Source organism: Hesperophylax consimilis, chromosome 14, assembly GCF_061612785.1.
Source record: "Hesperophylax consimilis isolate HC1 chromosome 14, BYU_Hcon_1.0, whole genome shotgun sequence".
In the NCBI taxonomy this organism is placed as follows: domain Eukaryota; kingdom Metazoa; phylum Arthropoda; class Insecta; order Trichoptera; family Limnephilidae; genus Hesperophylax; species Hesperophylax consimilis.
In genome coordinates, this window is record NC_142849.1 from 22,798,010 (window position 1) to 22,811,724 (window position 13,715).

Below are 13,715 nucleotides of genomic sequence, written 5' to 3' on the forward strand. Positions count from 1 at the left end.
TTCCACCAGGATTGACAACGCGGTGCCAAGAGTTTGGTTGTATCTTTCGACGACATTATTCTGTGGAGTAAAATACGAGTTATAAAATGGGGGTGGAACATTATAACTCTTAAGGAGGTCCTTAAATTCTTTTGAGATGAATTGGGGCCCGTTGTCACAAATAATAGTTTTCGGTACACCGTGTACTAGGAAAATATTTTCCTCTAAATTCTTTACTATGCTTCCCGCGGTGCCTTTGCGCAGCGGAAATAACCACGTGAATTTAGAGAAAACATCAACGCAAGTTAAAATTACCGTATGTCCTGAATAACTACGAGGCAAAGGTCCTACCAAATCTAAAGATAGCATCTGCATAGGCCTTGTTACTTTTTTCGGGTTAGAAGATAAACCGTTCGGTGGTGCCGTGCTGATTTTATGCGCTTTGCAAACAGCACAATGACTAATAAATTATTTGACATCTTTGTACATGTTAGGCCAAAAATATCGAAGTTGTAACTTTTTATATGATTTAAAAACTCCTGGATGACATGAACGAGTCGACTCGTGGGAGTCTGAAATAATAGCTTTCCTATTTTCCTGAGGAATCACCTTCTTCCAAGCAGTGTCCTCCCGTAAGGCTAATTGAGTTTTCGTATGGCGATACAATTCGTTATCTTTAATTTGGAAGTTAGAAAATCTTTGAGGAAAATCCTGACAACCTTGCCATGCATTTTGGTACCATTTGTCCGACGTAGGTTGAGAGTCAAGACCCGAAATTAGCGCGAGATCCATGCGAGAAAGTACGTCTGGTACAATATGCTGCGTACCTTTACGATGGATGACGTCAAAGGAAAACTGACAAAGACGAGTGCTCCAACGCGCCAGACGACCACTTGGGTTTGACAAGGATCCAAGCCATTTCAGGCTCAAATGGTCTGTAATTACCGTGAAATGAGCCCCTTCTATGTAGGGTCTAAAATGGGTGACAGAATCTAATACCGCTAAAAGCTCTCTTTCCGTGATGCCATAGTTACGTTCGTGGGTATTAAGACAACGTGAATAGTACGCGATCGGGTGTTCGGCACCGTCTATATTTTGAATTAGAACACCACCAATTCCAACGGAGCTTGCATCGCAATGAATCGCGAACGGTTCAGAAAAATTTGGGCAGCTTAGAACTGGAGCACTAATAAGAGCTTGTTTTAGATCATTAAACGCTTTATCAGCTTCTGGAGTCCACTTAAATTTACTGACTCCATTCTTTGATCCAGTAAGCTTTGTTAACGGAGCGGCTATACTGGAGAAGCCTTTTATAAAACGTCTAAAATACCCTGAAAGGCCAATAAAAGCTCGAATTCCTTTCGCGTTTTTTGGAATAGGGAAATCCTTAATGCTTTCAATTTTTACCGGGTCCGTGCGAAGCCCTTGTGAATCTACTATGTACCCCAAGTACTTAAGCTCCGATTTACAGAACTCTGATTTTTTTTGATTTATTGTGAGACCCGCGTCTCTCAGTCTTTCGAAAACTTTATTAAGTAGTCTCATATGTGAATTAAAATCTTCCGAGATTAAAATTAAATCGTCCAGATAACAGAAAGCGTTATCATCAAATTCAGGTCCAAAAAGAGCGTCAGCCAGTCTTTGGAGTTCAGAGGGTGCATTTTTTAACCCAAACGGCATACGAGTAAATTCGAAGAGTCCCCGACCTGGGACGACGAATGCCGTTTTCTCGCAAGAGTCTTTATCCAGCGCTACCTGCCAAAAGGCCTTACTCAAGTCTATCGAAGACACATATCTTGCGCCGCCAAGTTTGTCCAAGATACGTGCGATATGAGGTAGTGGATAACTATCTCTGACCGTGACATTATTAATTTTCCTGGAATCCAGGCAAAATCTCCCTGTCCCATCCTTCTTCTGTACAATAACAACTGGGCTAGACCACGGTGAACGAGAGGGACGGATTACTCCCAAATTTAGCATCTCGTCCACTTCCGCGTCAAGTTGCCTTTGTCTTGCCGGAGACAGAGGATAGTAGCGCTGCTTAATCGGCGGACCATTTGTAACGATTTTATGTTTTACTAAATGAGTTAAACCCAGACCTTTCCTTTCGTAAGAAATAGATTCGAATTTATTAATCATTTTCGAAAGAGCTTTACTCTCAGAAACAGATAATGAAGAAGCCGGCCGTATTGCTCTTAATTCATTAAGGTGACCTTCATGGTCAGGTTCGTGAACTTCTGGAAACAGTTCCGGTGCGATTCGAAACTGCCTCCAAAAGTTGACTCCTAAGATAAAATCAGGTGATAATGATGGGATGACGTAAAAGACAACCTCCTTCGTGATTGTCCTGTACGTCACCGGCAAGGTTAAAGTACCCAGAACAGACTGACTCGAACCGTCAGCTGTTTTAACTTTAAAATCAACTTTTTCTAATTCTACGCCTAAATCTACAAATTGCTTAAAACTATCTCCCCCTAAACAAGATACTGTTGCTCCACTGTCTAAGAGAGCAGAAAACGTATTATCTAATATATATATATTAACGAATGGACGATTATCTCCCACAACCTCCGGCTTCTGTGGTAGCGGGCCCACCACCCCAGAAGACGGTGTTGACAAAAACTGACGAACCAGTCGGAGCCAACTCTGCCACTCCCGTTCCCTTTGCGCACAGGGAGGGGCGTGTCCAGATTGACTCCAAGCTAGTTTTTTTGAGTGTGATTCTTGCTACCAGTATGTACGGTACCAACGTTAGCATTTTTAGAATTGGAGGCTTTCTTCCAGCATTCCGTTACCTTATGCCCACTTTTCTTACAAAAGTCACAAATAATCTTATTATTTGGAAGAGAAGACGTCTTACGCGTGAAAACATCATTATTGTACGTATTCTGATGACTTTGTTGTTTTTGATGAAAAGTCGAAGTGTTGTGACTATTATTGAAACTAGCCTTATTATTGAAAGACGAATACTTTCTAAAGTTACTATATTTTTCTGGTAGTTCAACCACTTTTTGATTAGAAGAAGAAGACGTTGAAGCTTCAGTTAGTGATTCTAATTTTGTTGCTGCCTTAGAGAGATCTTCGAAAGAGATAAAATCTCTTGCTGCTAGTAAGTTTGCATATGATGGTAGCAGTGCCTTCATTGCTAATTGCAGCAGTTCTGCCTCTGGCAGTTTGGCATCAAGTTTATTATTGAGGGCCTTCATTCTCAAAGTAAACTCAAAAACAGACATACCCTTAGGCTGTTTCAAATTAAAAAGTTCTGTTTTTAATTCAATCTGTTTACCCTCTCCCTCGAACTGGTTGATTAATAGCTTGGATAGGTCATCCCACTTTAAATCTGGGGTGTAAATAGACCTATACCACAGTAAGGCAAGACCATCTAGAATTTCATTAAAAGATTTCACTATTTCTTTGTGCGTAATGCCCCGTGATCTGCAACGTTCATCTAACAAACTCAAAAAGTCCCGCACACAGGTTTTACCATCGAACTTGTAATCCCAGTTACCAAGCCCACGCGACGAAGATTCCTTATAAATTATTTTGGTTTCTTTAATTAGGGTAACCTTCCCTTTAACTTCACTATTTATTTCCCCGTCCGAATTATTACCCGTCGTTTCAACTTCGGAGTCACATTCTGAATCATTAATCTCTGAATCTGCATTAGAAATTTGTTTTTGTTTTTTATTAAAAGCGCGCGCTTGTGCGCGTAACACTTGGAATGTATTATCTGGTCTGATTGACCGCGCCGTTAGTTCCTTAATTAGCTCCTCCTTGGAAGCGTTGTTCACATTCGGAATTGGAGTAGACATGATGACGTCAGAAGTTATACTTGATATAAAATAGAAAAAGAAGATGACCGTTAGTTTCCGAAATCCGAAAAAACTTGTCTATAACATATTATGACAATACTAGAAAGCAAAAACTCAAAAGAAGTACATTAAGTAGAAACACATCAGTATAGTGCGTACCTTTTTCCAATTAAAAATTAATAAAAAAAAATTCGCAACCCTGAAAAATATTTGTGGCAACCTTGATAAATAAGGTAAAAAAATATATATTTTGTGGCAACCTTGAAAAAATTTGTGGCAACCTTGATAAAATATTTATTTCTTTTGCCAGCCCTGGTTTTTCCGTACTATTATTATATTTATATTATTATATTTTTCCGTAGAATATTATTTATTCTCGTATTAAATCCACACGAGAATAAAAAAAAAGAATCACTTTTCAAAATGAAAACAATTACCTAATTAGAATATACATTTTTTATTTGAAATTATTTGCCATTAACCCATGCTATGAACTAATGGCAATGAACCGACTCCCGTTACTTCGATATGCGTTGTTATTTGTGTATAATAATATTCAGTTGTCAACTGCATTAATGAATAAACATGTTTCAATTTATTATTTAACGGCACCATAAAGGAGGAATGATCCCTAACATTCACACAATTCCTTAAAACAACGCACATAAGAAATTCATACAATCATGCGATAACAATTTCACTTTTGTCACTTTTACAGTTATCGGGTTAACATTTAACAAACAAGGTTAACATTTTAGGTTATGTATCAGAGCTCCAAGAGAACAAAATAACCTTAAACCATCCAAAAAAAAAACACAATCCTGACACATTTATAGCCTTGTTTTAAGTGGGTCGCCAATTGCTACGTGGAGTCAAGGAAAGAAGGTTTAGAGTAACATTAATTTTTATTATTTCGAATACAATACAAGTCTATACACTCTACCGTGTGAGTTATAACGAAAACAATATAATAAAAGCCAGATACAAGCTTACCCCCAAGGTTCCGTCCACGCTTTATCTATCTAGCTAATTAAGTAACATCCCACTCGAGCTGGAGCAGCACCTCATCAGGCTGAGCTCCAGGGGGCTCCAGACGGAGCAAGAGGAAGAGTCAGTTCCGCCTCCTGGCGACTGTCCGTGGCAGGAAACTGGCAATCTGGCGACTGAGGAAGAGGAATCTGGTGCCCGCGGTCTCATCCGTGTATCCTGGCGAGGATTCCCTTTATGCAAGGAAAAATAGGCCTCCCTACGGCCCTGGTGAAAATGCGGTCGGCGTAGTGCCAAACCGCGAGAAAGAATACCATCCTTAGGCTTCCGGTAACCGGGCACAACATTTCAAGCCACTGGCTTCTTCATCCCATAGAGGATGGGTCGGATTCAAGCAGATCACACGTCTGACTCCGTTTGCGATTCATGATGCCGCGTGGTTACAATATTCGAACTAGCCACGGAACCAATTCCACTATGGAACCTCGTATTTTACTCCATTTATACGACTCTATAAAACTAGACTTCGCCACTCCGATTAAAGGGAAACCATTCCCAAACAATTTCACTCCGGAAAACTGTGACTGTCGTCTGCCGAGAGATCAGGCCCACTCTCTGGTTTCTCTGCAGGCAAGGAAGTGTTTTTTGTTTTTTTCTGTTTCCGCCCGGTACAGATTTTAAATTTTAAATTATGATTCGAAATTTTACCAAAACCAATACCCGCGACAATCGCCCAGTTCCTAACTAGGTTAGAGAATCGGCGAGGATAAATGTGATGATGCAGAATAAATTAATGAATAAAATATTAAAACAAAAGGAGTCTAGCCCTGCATCATAACAGTTCACGTATCATTATTTACTTTATTATTATTTTTTTTAATGTATATTTTATTCACTTATAAAATTTCACATCTTATACCAAATAAATTATTTTCTAGGACTACTATAATATTATTTACAAAATTTGGACTTCACAACATTGAGACATAATCCAAGAAAATTGTGTACTACCTTCACCCGCTACAATAATAATCCATCCTTTACACCACATTGGCATACAGCTACATTTGGCATTCATCACACAAGTGGAAAAAACTTTAAAATTGTTTCAAAATATCTTAATAAATAAAAAATAAAAAAAGCTTTAGAATCGGTTAGAAATTTAGGGCGGGTTTTTTTAGAGAATTTGAACAATTCATCAAATTTCAAAGTTGGTTTTCAAGTTCGCCGAAGGTAATATTCAAATTCTGTTAATATTTCAATTTTGTGAAACAACTGGCCAGTAATGATTGTAACGGACGTAGTTGACCATATTATTTAATTTCATAAAAATTGTTTACTTTTATAAAATGTCCCTACTCCACGCCACTGGCAAAATCACCACTCCCCGCCACTGGTCATTTTGTCCAGTTTTCGGCCCAAGCATTTTTTTTTTTTTTTTTCATTTTCTAGATTCTTATATTCCATGAAGTGGTGAATCATTTAAATTTACTGAATTTAAAGTTAATGTTCTTTATACAAATAGAACGGCGTCATATGCGCCTCACAATTTTTACCTCATATGGGTTTATTTAAATATTACCTGGCTTTTATAGACTTGAGGCCTTGTATTTTCTCGGTAGGGAAAAAATTTGTTACCTTAAAACCCTACTAAAATTGCATGTATCATCATCCAGCATCAGCACCAGCGGCGACCTACAGCGGCCATATACTACATACGTGTCTGTTTGTGTTGTGTTGGGAATGGGGAGGAAATTTTGGCTGCGCCCTTTTGTTGGAGTCCTTCCGCATTTGCCGTTGGGAGTAAGGAAAATCGCAGAAAACCTTACCCAGGAAGGAGCGGCCGAACGTCAACTTGAAACGTTTGCGGCCTTCAGTAACATCGGTATATGATGTCCTGCATTTTTGAGATGTGTGTGTGTGTGTCTGTTTTTATGTTAATATATACTTATGGGAAGATAGAAAATAAACATACATATACATACAAATTATAAAATATTATATAAATATATAAATAGATATATAAACATTATATATTTGGGAAGAAGGTCGGGAGTTTAGGAAATACCTACTGCTCGCTATTCGTCCGCGTCTAGTTCTGGTATGTGCCATATGTGGTCATGGTCCATGAGGATGTGTTTAGGTAGTCTGTGTGTGTATCTGAATGTCAGGTCGCTCGGAGCATTGTATTGTCCTATGTCTCGTATTAGTTGATTTTTACTAAGTGTGAGTGATTTGTAAAAGCGTTCAGTCAGTCTGTGTGTGAATTCGTATAGAGTTGGAATTTGTTCTCGTTCGTGTAATCTCTTCAAGTTTGTTCTGAGTCTCGTGTTGTATGTGATTTTAATGCAGAGATTTTGAAGTGTCTGTAGATTCTTGTGGTCTGTGTGTGAGATGCTGCTCCATACGGGAATCGCATAAGAGAGTACTGGACGAATGAGCGAGTAGTAGACGAGGAGTTTGGTTTTGGGAAGTAGCGGACTCCGTCTATTGAAAATTGGCTTCATCATGCCGATCGCTTGTCGCGTGCGCGTGTGTATCTTCGCTTGGTGAGATTTCCAGTTGAGGCGGGAGTCCATGGTCAGGCCCAGATATGTCACTTCATCTTCCCATTCTATGCTGTGTCCTCCCATTTCGATGTTAAAGTCAGTCGTTCTGTTTACACGTTTTCTCGTGAACATGATGGCTTCAGTTTTCGCCTCGTTCAGTTTCAGGCGCCATTTTTTGTAGTATTCTACGAGCGCGTCGAGCGCCCTCTGTAGGTAAATAGCGGCCATATTCGCTTTCAGCGAGGAAACGTATAGTTTGACGTCATCAGCGTAGATAGACAGATTGCATCTCTCGTCTCGGGGGATGTCGAAGGTAAACAGAATGAAGAGAAATGGTCCAAGTAAACTTCCTTGCGGCACGCCTTTTGGAATCTCACGCATTGAAGATAGCACGTTCCTTATGAACACTCTGAACGATCTATTCTTTAGGTATTCCTGTATCAGTCTCGTTAGGTATATGGGCGTGTTAGTGCGGTGCAGTTTATGCACGAGCCCGTCTATCCATACTGTGTCGAATGCTTTCTCTAGGTCGATGAGCGCAGCGGCGGTGAAGCGATGTTCGTTAAATTTTCTTGCGATAAATTCCGCTACTCTGGTGAGTTGATGGGTCGTGGAGTGCCTCTTTCTGAAGCCGAACTGCTCGTCTGGCAACGTTTTGTTGTCGTCGTGGTGTGGTACAAGCCTGTTGAGTATAATTTGTTCAAATACCTTGCTCAGCGTAGATAATAGGCTAATCGGCCGGTAGCTTGTCGGCTGCGTTCTATCTTTATTCGGCTTTGCGAAAGGCAGCACGGTCGCCGATTTCCAAATCTGGGGGAAATGCCCGGTTATGAGGCAGGCATTGAACAATTTTGTTGTGTAGATGATGGCTTTTTGAGGAAGATGTTTGAGTAAAATGTTGTGTATTTGATCGCTTCCCGGCGCCTTGTTCGTTCTGAGTCGCTTGATTGTGACCGCAATCTCGCTCGGCGTTGTGAAATGAATATCTTCAGCGTTTGTCTGCTCTGCTTCCCTCAAGTCTCGTAGAGAGTCAGCTACGATCCGGTCCGTAGCCGGGTCGGAAAGGCCGTCTGTAGCGGCGTAGGCTCTCTCGAACCCGTCGGCGAGTGTTTCAGCTTTTTCCTGTAGCGAAAGCGCCGTCCCGGGGCCGTTCAGTTTCTGTAGCGGGGGGATTGTGAAGTCTTTATGTCGCAGCGCGCTTGCCATTTTCCATAGGGAATTATCCTTCGGCGTGAGTGATGCGACTTTTTTGTCCCAAAGTTCGCGCTTGAGTTCTGCGATTTCGGACTTGATTTCTCTTTGCATGCAGTTGTACGCTGTCTTGAAATATTCGTCGCGTGTGCGGTGAAACATGCGTCGCAGGCGATTTTTCTCCTTGATGAGCGATAGAACGTACTCGGGAAGCTTGATCGTGTATGGGTGTATTTCTTTGAGAGGAATGTGTGTATCTTGTGCTGTTTGAAGAATCTCTGTGAGAGCGCTTGTAGCTGCGTCGATTTCTTGTGGCGAGCGCAGAGTTCCCGAAGTGAGATGAATTCGTTCGTTGACTTCTTTTTTGAATCCTTCCCAGTTCGCATCCTTGTAATTGCGCTGTTTTCTGGGGGTCCTTGAAGTTGTGCCGCCTATAGTAAAGCTCACGGGCAGGTGGTCCGAAGACAGTTCGTCTAGTGTGCGCAGTGGAGATATTGTCTTGACATTTTTCTCGAGTACTATGTCCAGTGTACTCGGATATCTAGATAGTCGCGAGTAGTACGTAGGTCTGTCGGGCGCCATTATCGAATAGGTATTTGTCTGCATGTGTGTAAAGAGCGTATTTCCGTTCGCATTACCTCTGTAGTTATTCCAGTAGTTGTGTTTGGCGTTCAAATCGCCTCCCATCACAACAATTGGTCCCAGATTGAGCAATTTATTGAGATCTTCTCTCACTAGGTTACTTTGGGTGCAGTATACGGAGATGATGGTATGCGCTCTACCCTCTATGGTGACTTCGATAATCGTGGCTTCAGCGTGCTTCAACTTCGGAGTAGGTATTCTTGTGGACGTCATAGATTGCCGAACGAATATTGCGGTTCCTCCGCCTGATCTTCCTTGTCGATCGTCTCGATAAATCTCGAAGCCTTGCACTCTCAGCGGTACGCTTGGATTCAAGTGAGATTCTGATAGGAGAATAATGTCGGTGTGTAATTCGTTTGCCAAAGCGAGCAGTTCGTCTGTCTTGTTGCGCACGCTAAATGCGTTCCATACGAGGACTTTCACCGTATCGGTATTAGGCATCGAGGGTGTCTAGGAGCTCTATCAGTATGACGAGCTTGTCTGCTGTTGTTGTGCAGCGGGCGAGCTGTGATCGCATCCTCAGGAGTCCTTGGAGCAGAGCCATCAAATCCAGGTTGTCTTCTGAGGAGTCGGGCGCGCGCACGTGCTCCTGCTGTGGGCGGAGCTGGGGCCGGGGCTGTGGGGGCGGCACGGGCTCGCGCTGCTGTTGGGCGGGGGCGGTGCCTCCGGCTACGTTGGCCCATGTGCGTCCATCCGTCCTCGGCTGAGGAGGTGGCCTGCTCGGGTTCTGTTCTGCCGGTGGGCGTTGGGCCCTTCTGGCAGGTCGCTGCTGTATGGAGGCAACGTATGCTACCCGCTTGGGGCAGCCTCTGTAGTTGGCGGGATGCGGGCCTGAGCAGTTGCAGCATGCGGCGGGCTCATCTCTTGTCTTCTTTGGGCATTCTGCCGAAGCATGCTCCAGTAAGCATTTTACGCACCTCGCTGTGTGCGAGCAGTTTCGGGACCCATGCCCGAAGTCTTGGCACCTGTAGCACTGGGTGCCGTGCTGTAAATGGTTGCTCCTGTGCTTCTGGAGGCGAATGCGGCAGTGGCACAGATATTTGACGGCCGCACGCAGCTGTCCCATGTTGACTTCCTTATTGAAGTGTGCTAAGTATAGGGGATACTCAATTGAGGCGGTCATCTTGACCACCTTCACTGCTGGGAATCCTTGTGATTCCAGATCTGCCTTTATTTCTTCCACTTCGACGAGCGGCAGGCCCTTGATGACGGCCTTTTTCATCTTTTCCGCTTCGGCCGTGAACGTGTGGAAGCCGCGAGCCTCCGCTCGCAGCCCGTTGGTAAGGGCGCGGTGGTCCTCCATCGTGCGCACGAAGATGTTAGCCGTGCCGCCCCTGTTGTATCTGAAAGTGAAGAGCTTACCAGCTCCCAGATGTCCTTGCACCGCAGCTGTGATCTGCGCGTGCGTCATGTTCCCCAGGGTCATCACAACCGGGGGAACGTGGTCTCTCCTGCCGGTACCTGCTGTGGGGACATGGGCCTCTTCACGGGGTTGGACGGCCTCGTCCAGCCTCCATCCTGGGGGGCAGCCGTCTCCATCGGCTGCTGCGGTCTCGGGGGCGCCACGTAGGCCGAAGCTGGGCCTATCGGGGGGCGCGTGGGGGCAGAACTGGGTCCTGCTGCCCAAGAGGGGCCTGCTGCGGGCTCCGTCATCTCGGTGGCGTCGGGCGTCGTGGGAGCCGTGGTGGTGGATGGTCTCCGGGTCCTTGGGTCCTCGGGGCGGGGCTGTGGTGCGGGGACCGTAAGGCGCACGGTCCCGGTCTTGGTGCGATGCGTAATTTGGTGAGCGCCGGGCGGTACCACGACCGGGGAGTCCTCGTGGTCAGCGGGGAGCATCCTCGTCGGGAACATCTTGACTTGTGGAAGTCGGTGCCTCCTCTTAAAAAGGGAGCACTTCTCGGGTGCTTGCGGGCGGTTTGTGGGGGCCAGCGTAAATCTGCGTAGTATTGAGTGTTTGCGCTAAAAAAGCTTTGCCTTAAAAAAGGCAGTTGGGGGCGCGAGCGCCTGCTCAGGGGGCCGGCGGGATTCCTCCGGCCGGCAAAAGTAGCGGGGCCTGGCTAAGTACACAAGCCAGACAAAAACGCTTCTGTGGTTGTGTCACAAACCACAAAAACCGATCTCCTCAATGTATCTCTATCTATCTATCTATCTTTCGGCCCAAGCGGCTTGAAAACTTTGACTCCGAATGGCTTCGATACCACATCGCCGGCTTACCTGCCGCGTGGATCAATGTCCAGCATTTTTTCTATGTAAAATTTACTAGGAAAAATCAATTTTTAAATGTTACAAATGTATGTATTTTACTTGTTCATTCCCTCGGCGGTAGTCAAATAAACACTATTTTCGATATACTACCGCTGAGGAGATATTAAAAAAGCTGTTTTTCACCCATATGTAAACCCATTTTTTAACAATATTTTTTACCTTTTTTGCGTGTATAAAAATCCAGGAACCTCATAGCATAGTGAATCTTATCTCTTTCTGAGCGCTATGTTACGGGGGACCTCGGAAAAATACTAACTTAACATGTTTTACAAATTTGATCGCTTGAGATCATTTTTACACATTTATTTTACAAACATTTCTTATTTTTTGTCGTATCTTGACAAACAAAAAATCTAGTTGTCAAGATACACATTCCTATAACTACTATGCATTTAAACTATGTAATTGTCATTCATGTAAGCGCTCAAAATCTTTTCTAACTCGCAAATTTAAGCGACTACTATCACCATTGCTATCGACAAAATGAATATGCAACATTTTGTCGAAGGCTATAAACGCATTGTTGGCGCGGGTACAACCCCCCACCACTTTTGGGCTCCTAGCCCAATGTCGGGCGCGAGTCAGGCTAATTAAATATAAGCAGCCACATAATTAAAAATAAATCAGTTCATCTTTACCACCGAAACCAAGCGTTTTATTTATCTTCAAGTGACTCCTGCCCAACATCTGCCTCACCTCGCCGAGTCTTCTGCTCCAAGATCTTCTGGTGTTACCTCTTCGAGACCAGCCGGCCCTCCTTTGGAAAACCGCCAACACCAGAAGCGAGCAGAGACGAAAGCACACCCAGTGCCCACCATTCACCAAGCCCGGGTGCGGGAGGCAGATTTCATCACAATATCAACTACAATCATCATCATCGGCCGTAAAGGAGCATCTCATCGGTTGAAGACACGGTTTGGACCCGGCGCCTAAATCTACAGTCTTGTGCGGACTCCCGTCCAGTACAATGATATAATAACAGAACTTGAATAGAACCTTCAGAGTACTTCAAAATCAACTTTGAAATTTGATTAATTGTTAAAATTCTGTGAAACAACTCGTCCTTAGTAATTAATTAATGCTAACATAAATTTAAAAAAAATAAACTTTTTTTTAAGAAAGTCTTTAATTGTCATTATGCAAAAGACAATGTCATTGTTTCTATAAGCTGTCTTGAAAATTCAAGTTTAAAATTGTGCTTCCTTAATAATTGTTAGCTTTTCTTAATTATTATCCTTCTAAGAATTAGCATTCTTTTCAAGATCTTTTATTTTAGGGTGTGCTTTGGTGTAATATTATCTCCATGGCATAAAATCACTGCAATATAAAATGAGCTAGAATCTCCATGTAGATGATGAACATGATAAATGTGTTTGACTATTGTTATATATCGTATATTAGTAAGTTTATATGGAGACGGCGTGTAATCCCGTTATTAACCGTATTACCAATAATTTAAAGATATTTTTAATAAATAAGCACTACTTATTTTTTCCGAGTTGGCACACATCCACATTGATACATGGTCACATAAAAACTCTTCTGTTATTCCGACTATTTTCATGCTAGACTCTTATATTATGCTCGCGCTACTTTCTTCATTCACTCGCTCTACATGCCCAAACTATCTAAGCGTCCCTGTCGTAATCTTACTCATTTTGTTTATATCATCCTTGCATTCTTTTAAAATTTCCACAATCTCACACGATCATACATGGTTTTATTACACATACGCGGCAGGGATCTGATTTCTAAAGCGTTCATTATACTTTCGGCCTTCCTCTGCCATTTCCATGCCTCAATGCTATACTCAGGGTAGGTATTAGCATTCCATTGTAGACTGCTAGTTTAGATTTATTGGATATGTTTTTGCTAAAAACAACCGCTTTCAGACCTCCATAAATAGAGTTTCCTGCAATAACCCTTCTTTCAATATCTCTGTCATCTTTTCCATCCATAACGGATGACTTCGATTCAGATACAGTCTAGTACATGCCAGAGAGATGTTCACCATCATGGTGAAGTGTTTCCTATGCACCAAGGATTTGAGAGTGGACCTGCGCTATCGGAAGGTGAAGTGCTGTGTCCACTATGTGCTGTTGGATGGAATGGAAGCTTGAATACTGAAATCTAGAGTGATGTCAAGCTTGGAGGATTTTGAAATACGGACCTTTCAATTTGGAGATGCCTAAATTATGGTGACGGAATAAACAGAATGTTATTACGTGTGCAACAAGCGAGGGAAAATCTTTTTGCAACCAAGCAAAGAAAACTGTTTATCTCGGTATAC